The sequence below is a fragment of the Mesoplodon bidens genome (assembly GCF_964165515.1).
Source record: "Mesoplodon bidens genome assembly, chromosome: 5".
NCBI classification, from domain to species: Eukaryota; Metazoa; Chordata; class Mammalia; order Artiodactyla; family Ziphiidae; genus Mesoplodon; species Mesoplodon bidens.
The window spans coordinates 102495443-102505517 of NC_138161.1; the positions used below are offsets into that span (position 1 = coordinate 102495443).

At 48.5% G+C, this 10075-nt stretch overlaps 1 protein-coding gene across 1 annotated transcript in view; it reads right to left on the minus strand.

Annotated features, from left to right (window-relative positions):
- The window catches only part of RFC4 (replication factor C subunit 4), a 243151-nt gene extending 242796 nt beyond the window's left edge, over positions 1–355 (minus strand). Inside the window, exon 1 of the mRNA XM_081235166.1 lies at positions 98–355. The gene's annotated coding sequence lies outside the window, so the exon portion shown is untranslated. The remainder of the gene's footprint in view (positions 1–97) is intronic.
- Between the last annotated feature and the right edge of the window lie 9720 nt (positions 356–10075).

A 10075-nucleotide genomic window follows, 5' to 3' on the forward strand; every position in this document is an offset into this window, starting at 1 on the left:
AAAGAGTGCGCAAGAGGTGGAAGACATCACAAGGGCATCGAGGGCACAGGAGTAGAGGAAAGCGAAGGCAGTCCTCGCAATTTCTCCGGCTGGTCACCTGTTGTCCCCGCGTCTGTCCCCGGGCACCGCCTAGGCCTTTGAGCCGCTCGTCTTGAGAGCTAGGACGCCACCGGCTCGTTCTTGAGGTTTCCGCGGAAGGGAAAGGGCGAGGTGGTCGCGAAGTCTTAACCCCGCTCCCCAAGCGGAGACTCTCAGGCCCAGGAAGCCACGAGCCGCCAGAAAGGGGGGAACCCTTACGGTAGCCGCCGTCAGCAAGCAGCCCGAGTTCCCGCCACCTAACAGCGGCGAAGGGCAGGGCGGGAACACGCCGTACGTCAAACGTCACTTCCGGTCCGCTGCGCGCGCCCCGCTTTAAGGGAGCCGTATCCTCTTATTCTGTGGTGGTTAAACTGATGAGACACGCGTACTCTCGGGTATGCTGGGGCTGGATGGGAATGAGTACGGTGGTGTAAATAAAGCTCCAACCTGTCCCGACGTAGCCTCCGACTAGAGGCTGCGGGGCAAGGGAACTTGAGAGCGGCCGTCTGTAGGAGAGGCTGGGGCCGAGGACCCGCGTGCTCAGCGGACGGGGGCGGAGAGGGCTCCGCGAGCCCTGACCCACTAGGGCGGTTGAGGATGGGCCTGTGGGCCTCGAATCGCGGAGGTCCACTCTCTTTTGTAGGTACGAGCGTGCAGAACCTGTAATTCATGGGCATTCATGGGCATGTCACTGGCATTTCTGCGGCGACACAACTCGGCTTGCAACCTGCTTCACCCCAAAGAAGGGCGGGGATTGGAGAGGGTGGAGTCTATCCTTCGCCAGAAGAGGGCGCCGTGAAGATCTCCGTCCTCTCCCTCCGGCTTGGTCGTCGCGGAGCAAACCGTGTGTGCTTTAAGGGCGGAGACGTCGGAAGAAGATGCCTTTCCCTTGGGGAGGGTGGGAGGGAGGGAGATGCATGAGGGAAGGGATGTGGGAACAGATGTATATGTATGACTGGTTCACTTTGTTATAAAGCAGAAACTAATAAAAGTTATATAAATTAAAAAAAAAAGATGCCTTTCCTTGCCCTTTTGGGTGCATGTGGATTATATCTCTATTAGTGTCTGCCCGTTGGTGAGAGGGAGGGCCTTGCCGCGCAGCTATGGTCAGCTAATCCCAGGGCCCTGCCCAGAAATCTGGTGGTGCAGACGCTCAATAAAAGTTACAAGATTGATGTTAACGCCACCAGGGTACATGCAATGTGTGCTCTAGGCAAGTGTTTGAGGCCACCCTTTTAATCTTTACCCACTGCTTGTCTTAGCTATGGAGTTTTCCCAAGTGTTATTGAAATCTGAGCCTTTTGAAATGCTGCCTTCGCTGCAGACCTTTTACTAATTACCCTAACCCACAGGGTTGATCTGGGTCTTCTCCAGATGAATGACTTTTATTTGGCACGTACTCATCATGACACTCATTGTTAACTTTACATGTTCATTTGTCTTTCAACAAATGCTTATGGAGTGCCCATACCTACACTGCGAGGTGCTGGGGATATGGCAGAGAACAAGCTGGAAGGTCTTGCCCTCAGGAGAGTGACAGTGTGATTTGTTATGCAGAGGAAGTAGGGGCTCTGAATATATACATCCCAGGCCTAACCTAATCCAGGGGTTAACCAGATTAAGGGTGCTTTGTTATACTTTGTAACTCCGACAGGCAGGGCCTGGTACAATCTCTGGACAGTATAAAAAGCACACAGTTTACCTATCTGGTCACTGGTTTACATTGTCAAAACTCATCACAATGTACATTAAATGTTTGTACATTTTATGTAAATTATACCTAAATAAGGTTGATAAAACAAAGATCTGTGAAGGTAGGTGGCATTCATTTGCTACCTGAACACCATAACCACACAGAGGGAGATATAATCCCATTTTACAAAGGAGACTCAGCCTTAGATGGATAAGGTTAACAGCAAGTAAGCAGCAAAGCCAGAATCCACATCTAGGACTGTCTGACTCTGGAGTTAAGGCTTGTAATTAGTCACGAGGCAGGTCCAAGGCTGGCATAGAGGTGCCTTTATCCTAAGTAGAAAAAAAAGAGACCTGAATGGTAGCCTGTTAGGGCAATTGGTTTAGAAAAAGTCCCACGTTCCTTCAGTACAGTCAGCCTATGATAGGTTGAAAGTCTTGGTGATTAGAGGTTGGGCTGGATTTCGGCCTCCACTTGCCGTTCCATTCAGCTGGCCGTTCCATTCTTGAACACAACTATAGGTAGCATCCTAATCCAGGTATTTCATGAGTTTATGTGTGCACCAAGTACTGTCTCTGTCACCAGAACAAGAAATGTCATTATATAAATACATAACATTTTTTTTTGTATTATATATACATGGGTGCTCATGTGATTAAACCAGTTACTAAATTTATAATAGCTTTTATTATTTTTTAATGGATATTCATTTAGTTACTATTATGGTACTATAATGTGGAAATTTGTGAAGTTTTTCAGTGTTAAAAGAGGGCTTTCAAAAGTTGAGTACAACTCTACTTAGTATGTTGCCAAGACAGTACTGTACCTGGATTATGATTTATGGGTCCATTAGAAAAGGAAAAGACTTGGATGGAAATTAAGATTGCTGTCAGGAGTGGGAAGAACTAGACAGTGGATGGCCGTGTCAATTTTAAAATCAGGAGATGCAGGTGTAGTGGATGTCCTGGTGTGCCACCTTTCAGGACTGAGACACTCACTCCCATAGCTGCTTTGAGTGTCAACAGCTGACAGCTCTCAGCTGAGTCCTCTCCAGCAACTGTCCTCAGCCAAACACAGCCACTTTGCCCAAAGTCACTTTCCTTCCTTGGGGCAGTCCACCTCCAAGGACAAATTTAGGAGAGTTATAAAGGCTAAGCCATTTTGCCTTATGTAGCACAACTCATGGATTGTCCCATCCCCAGATCTCTGTGCACTTGCATCATAGTACAACCTCTGCCCAGTCCTGCTTCCCTGACCCCTCTCAGGTGTTGGTCTCTAGAGTACCACTTAATTAAAAACCTACATGGGAATCTCAAAATCTCAGAATCTGTTTCCCTAAGGAATTCAACCCATATGGTTGCTACAAAAAGTAGTCCTAGAAAAAGATTCTAAGGTGAAATTTTGAAGTTGGATCACCTACCAGCCTTCTGGTAATGAGAACCCCATCTCAGGTGACAGTGGGGACTGATAGCCCCTGGAATTATATGGCAATTGTTAAAATGTTCACCAGTGGAAGACTGGAATGGGATGCCAGTGGAAGGGAATGTACCAACAGATGCAAAATCTCAGATGTTTTAGGGAAAAGCAATTATAAGAACTTTGGAGTTGGATGGCCACTGGGGGAGGCGGGGCTCGTTAATTTATTAAATGAAAGACTGACGGTGATTAATTGCCAATTTCAGCCCAAGTGTGAAAGCCAGAGGATCTATTTGACAGCTTATAAAATGATTCACACATCCTGCAGCCAGAGGGCAAAAAAATCTGGGGCCGGACCAAAAAACTAAATTTTAGGAGTATCAGAGTTCCAGAGAAGTTTAAATTCTCAGCCTCACCAAGCCTGCCACACTAAGGTCAAGGCCTTGACTGGGAGAAAAATGGGATGCTGATACTTGAAATGAAGTCACCTGGGTTGATGTATTTGAAAATCTTAAATTTCCCTATTTCCCTGAATGTTTTTGATCTATAGACGTAGCTCATTCTTCCCTGTTAGAGGCTGATGCTAGTCTCTTGGGGATGTATGTATATGCTTGATGATGTAGAGGCTTCTGCCTTGTACACGTCTGCCCTTACCCCCAACCATCTATTCCACTTTCCACTCACAACCACCAGAATGATAGCCAGGATTATGTCACAATGTAGCCCACCTGGGGAAATGCTGTGATGGCTCAAGGTAGAAAAGGACTATATGGAAGAGCTGCAGGACTGCAACGTGAACTGGCAAAGCAGGAGAGCATATATGGGACTGCGCTGGATGAAGAGGAACAGAATACACAGTTGGAAAAGGGAGATAAACCTACAACACAGGATTTAATAGCTTGGCAAAGACCCCAGGTAATAGTATTTGGTTGGCCCTTGGAAGCTTGGAAAAAGAAATAGCCCACACTAAATAGGTAGAAATGCCAGAACTACAGTGGTAAACACTGGGGGAGGAAGTCAAAAGACTCACAGAAGTAGGATATTCTATGTAAGGCCAAAAAACCACTAGCCAACTCGGTTCTTGGGATATAGTGCTCTTGTCCAAAGTGATAAGGATCGTGCTGATGAGGAGGCCTCCAGCGTTGTAAAGAAGCTCAGTGGTGGGACGTCCTCTGTAGGCCAAGGCTGCTGGTAGCAGATGCTGGGACAGAGCAGGATTTTCTGATAGGAATGGAGACAACACACTTCCAAAATAACAGAGGCCAGATGGCAATGCTTAACTCTCAAAAACAAGATAGGTGCAATTGTCATCATGAGTGGCAAGGTCAGAGGCAGTCAGGGAGGTCTGACTCACAGAGAGCTCGGGAGGTGGTTGATACAGCACCACATCCCAAGGGACATGACAGATGGGCAGCAAATGAGACTATTGCTCAGTCTATACAACCAAAGCAAGGAGGCTGAACGCAGCCGCGATAATAAAAAGTCATGATCACTTTCTAAGTTTCCAGACCTGAGCCAGTTCTCTGACCCAAATTCCACTGACTGATGGAGAAACTAGGTCCTTATGAATCATGGCATGCATGTAACTGAGCAGGACCGTATGAAGCCTTCCCAGAATAGACCCCCACTCATGTCCTCCTCCTGCATTTTGCCTGCAGAAAAACTTTAGTTAAAGAATAAATTTAATCAAAGAAGTGAGGAAGAGGGCTTCCCTTGTGGCGCAGTGGTTGTGAGTCCGCCTGCCGATGCAGGGGACACGGGTTCGTGCCCCGGTCCGGGAGGATCCCACGTGCCGCGGAGCGGCTGGGCCCGTGAGCCATGGCCGCTGGGCCTGCGCGTCCGGAGCCTGTGCTCCGCAACGGGAGAGGCCACAGCAGTGAGGGGCCCGCGTACTGCAAAAAAAAAAAAAAAAGAAGTGAGGAAATGCAGAAAGAAAGGAAAACAGTCAAGCAAGACAAAATAATAATACTTTAGCCATTAAACCAAGTCAAGGACCTTTAGTTCTTCCTTAAGGACTATAGATAATATTCTGAGCCATGTCCTTTGAGCTGTTTTGCAGATACTGAAACCCCTACCAGGTGGAAGAAGTTAACTGTATGCTGCCCACAAGCATGTAGACCCCAGACCGGTTGGAAAGAGAAGGTTGATGTTGACCCCCAATTACCTCACCACCAACCAATCAGCAGAATGTCCACGAGCTGATCACACCCTGCTCCTTGAATACTATGAGACTCCTCACTATCCCCTCCAGGGTGGGACACACAGTCCTGAGGGCATTAGTCCATTGTGGCCCCCTTTGCCAGGCAAAGCAATAAAGCTATTTCTTTCTACTTCACCCCAAACTCTGTCTCCGAGATTTGATCCACCACTTGTGTACGGAGGCCGAATTTCGGCAACCTGAGTAGAGATTTCTTCAGTCCTTGCCCAAAGCCATTTATTCATGAGACTATACACTGGGGGGAAAAAAGGATACAAAAACCTTTCAAGGACAGTTGGATACAAGGTGTGAGTTGAGGAATCCAGGGACCCAAAGCATCCTCATAACTCCCTTCTTGGAATGGGTGGATAAGGGGTCAGGTAGTAAATGGAGTTTGGACTCAGGTCTGGCTCATGGTAGGTCACTGGCTCCACAGACTCACTCACTGATCATTTCCTTGGTTCTCAAAGGAATAACTGCCATACTTAGGTACTGGCAATAACCACATTGGTTCCTTGTCCTGTGCAGTACAGGCTAGTAGCAAAAACCAAGTAGAAGCCTTTGAAACCACCTTACCCTCCCCAGCCAAGATGGTAAATCAAAAACAATACCATATGAAGTATATGGCTAATATAAGTGCCACCCCTCTCCCACTTAAACACCAGAGTCGGCAGGAATGGTGGTCCTCATCACATGCCTTTTCTATTCATCAGTATGGCCGCTATAAAAACTAGGTATATCCTGGAAGGTAGCAGTGGGTTACCATAAACTCAACCAAGTAGTAGTCTCCCAATTACAGCTGTGAGCTAGATATGGTATCTTTGCTAGATCAGGTTAAAATGGCCTTAAATATATAGCATATGGCCATCAATCTGATAAATGTATTCTTTTCCATCCTTATCAGAGGACCGAAGCAGTTCACATCCTCATAGGACAGGACACAGTATCAACTCACAGTGTTGCCTGGAAGCTAAATCTGCCCTTTGCCCTAATATAGTCATAAGGACCTGGGCCATCTGGACACTCTGCAGAATATCACATTTTTTACTATATTAAATGGTCAAATGAGTAGGAAGTGGCAAATGCATTGGAAGACTGGATAAGACACATGCATTCCGGAGGGCAGAATAAAGACTAGATGAAGATTCAGGGGGTCACTACTTCAGCGAAGTTTTTAAGAGATCCAGTGGTTTGGGGCAAGCTGGAACATATCCTCCCATCCCCACTGCATTAGGACAAATTGTTATCTCATATCTCACACAACTAAGAAGAAAGCACGATGCCTGGCAGGCCTTTTGGATTCTGGAGGCAGCATGTTCCATATTTAGAAATACTGCTCTCACTTATTTCCTTAGTGACAAGGAAAACTGCCAACAGGAACGGGTTGTGTAGCAGATCTAGGCTGAGGTGGAAGCACCCCTGCTCCTGGGGAATACAACCAGTGGGCTACACAACCAGGTAGACTCTATGGGATTAGAGTTATCTGGGGTGAGAAAAGATGCCATGTGGAGGAGAGCAGAATCACAGCATAATGCCCTGGGGTCCTGATGCAAATCTATGCCATCTGCGGCGGAGAATCATTCACAGAAGAGATGCTCCTCTGCTAATGGGCCCTGGTAGAGATTATGCACCTAACCATGGGACATGAAGTGACCGAGTGTCCAGATTTGCCATCAGGAGCTGGGTTCTGTCACATTCATCAAGCTTTAAGGCCCGGGAGGAGTCTGCAGCATTCTATCATAAGGTGGAGGTGGAGGTCTGGGAACAGCCATGCATAGGACCAGAGAATACAAGCAAGCTGCATGAGCAGGTGGCCCAGGCTCCCATGTCACCTACACTTTGTACCAGTGCCTCTCTCTCAGCTCATATTTATGATTGTATATTGGTTTTCTATTGCTGCATAGCAATATTATAAACTTAGCAGCTTACATTAGTACATACTTATTACTTCCCAGTTTTTGTAGGTCAGGACTCGGGCATGACTTAGTTGTCTCCTCTTCTTCAGGTTCTCACAAAGCTGCAATTGAGACACTGACTGGGGCTGTGATATTATCTGAGGATCAGCTGGGGAGCTATTCACTCCCAGCCTCACGTGCTTATTGTCAGAATCCAGTTCCTTGCCCATGGCCACAATGAAGGGTTTAGTTTCTCGTTGGCTGTTGGAGAGATGCCCCCTTCAGCTCCTGGTTCCTGGTTCCTTTCCATATGGCAGCTCATAACACAGTCACTTGCTCCTTCAAAGCAAACAAGTCACGGGGAGTGCCCTTGTGAGATGGGCCTTACCATCTTATGACATGTATCATGTACACATTCTCACGTTCATCCCATCACCTTTGCCGTATTCCACTGATGAGAAGCAAGTCAGAGAACTTTCCCACACTGAAGAGGAGGGGATTACCTAACAGAGTGAACACCAGGAGGCAGGGGTCCTGGGGGCCGCTCTAGAATCTGCCTGCCTCAGACTGTGTGAAGGGTTCTGAAGACAAGCTGACAGAGAAGGAAAAGCTAAGCTTGGTTCATGGATGGGTCAGTTGGTATGTGGGTGCAAGACAAAAATGGACTGCAGCTGCTCTGCAGGCTCACTTGGGGTGGCTCCTTTGGCCTGCAGGAGGGTTTCCTCCTAACGACAGCTACAGGCAGTGCATCTGGTCATCCACTTGGTGAAGAAAGAGAAGATGCCTGGGGCAAGGATGCCCAGAGACTCATGGGCAGTGGTCATGCTGGCTGGTTGGCCAGAGACTTGAAAGGAGAAAGACAGGAAGACTGGGGATGAAGGTGTCTGGGGAAGAGGTGTGTGGCATGCGGACCAAAGCAGTGGGCTTGGAATGTGAACATCTATGTAATATATGTTAACACCCAGCAGGGAGCATCTCCCATGGGAGAGGAGCTAATCAACCAAACAGAGTGACTTCCAGGGGTCCTGAGCCAGCCTCTCCCCTTGGCCACCCTAGTGTTGGCACAATAATTTCATGAACAGAGAGGACACGGTGGCAGAGATGGAGGCTATGCATGAGTCCAACAGCATGGGCTGTTCTAGCTTCTGCACTGCTCAAAGTCCAGCCTGCCGTTTACAGAAACCAACACGCACTCCTCTCCCCTCAAGCACTAGCTCTCAAGGGGACCTACCACCCTGTTCCTCATAAAGAAAGAAAACATCACAGAAACAAATTTCTACTCTCTAGATTGTCCTAGAGATCCTTTCTCCCTAGAGTAATGTTTCTCAGGACCATAGCTTCAGAATTACTTGGGCTTGTCACTACTGTGGATTTCCAGACCCCATCCAACCTACTGAAGTAGGATCTCTAGATTGGGTGCCTGGGAATCTGCATTTGTGGAACATGGAGTGTTTAGTCAGTGGCCTTTGACTACAATTCAGTATCCTAGCTAAATTTCTCCCAGAAAACAATCCAATTGTTATGAGATGGGGAAATAAAATATAAACTTAGGAGTGTCAAATTGAAAAATCACTTCACCATATTAGTAGGACAAACCCGTTATTCAGTTGCCAATTTAGAAACATATTTATAGGGTCCCTGTGAGCCTGGAACTGTGCTCTAGGTTGTGGTGGGAACGAAGAGCATAAAGTTCAGATAAGAAGGAAAACGTCTACACACATAAAACCTCAGAATTGGAGGACAGCCCCAGAGGTGTGGTCCCAGCCCCTTCCTTTCACAGGCAGGCCAACTGAGGGTCAATTTTACACAGCTTTTCTGCAGCAGGACCAGGTCTCCTGAGCCTGGCTCACCAAGCAGGGTCTGATGAAATGTCACTGCGAGTGATGCCCACAGTAAGGGCTCTAGGAATTCAGAGGGGCCTCCGTGCCCTGTGGGTGAGTGAGCAGGAGTGGGGCCTTGGGCTGGTCCCTGAGAGATGAGACTCCAGGGCAGAACACAGACTCAGGGGCATCAGGCAACAGGGGAGGGAGGTTTCAGAGGTTGCCAGATCACAAACATCAGGACCTCACCCCTGCCCAGCACTCACACGGCTCTGACACCTATGCATTATCACCCCAGTTCATTCCTACACCGCCCGACCCCACCTTCAACCACTGGGACTGCTGGGCACGATAACTTTGTGCCCTCTGGACAAGGCCTCTGGGACCCCAGCGACGAGGGCCTCTAAGGTGACAGGATGGGCCCTGGGAGCCGCTGAGGGTGTGGAGACAGGGCCTCTGGAGACAGCCAGGCAGAAGGGGCCTGTGCCCAGAGGGAGTTACAGAGTCAGAGAGGCTCTGGGCTGGGAAGAGAAGAGCGTAACCCGATGCGTGGGACACGGTGGCGCAAGTCAAGGAGGGCGGCAGGCCCTGTGGTTTGGGACAACCTCTTCCCGTGTGGCCTGACCCTGTGTGACAGGGAGGCCTAGGGACACTGGGAGATCAGGCTCACCGGGCAGGGGCTCTGACGGCAGGTGGCTTCGCAGGGGCAGCACGGTGCGTGGTACAAGGCAAAGCCCCTTTGTAGTACAAGGCATCGTGCTCTAGGTCGCAGGCCCATCCTAGCAACTGGGCAACTTGTGCCATCACATGGGTAATAAAGGTGGACCCACGAACCTTTGAAATCACCGAGCTGCCACCAAGGGAGCATGTTCAGTGATGACTTGGAGCCTGGCTTGAGAGGTTCATGGGTAGAGTGGAAGGAAATGAGGTTGAGAGTGAAGGAGGTAAGCCTCAAGCATCAGGCTGAGGTGGACAA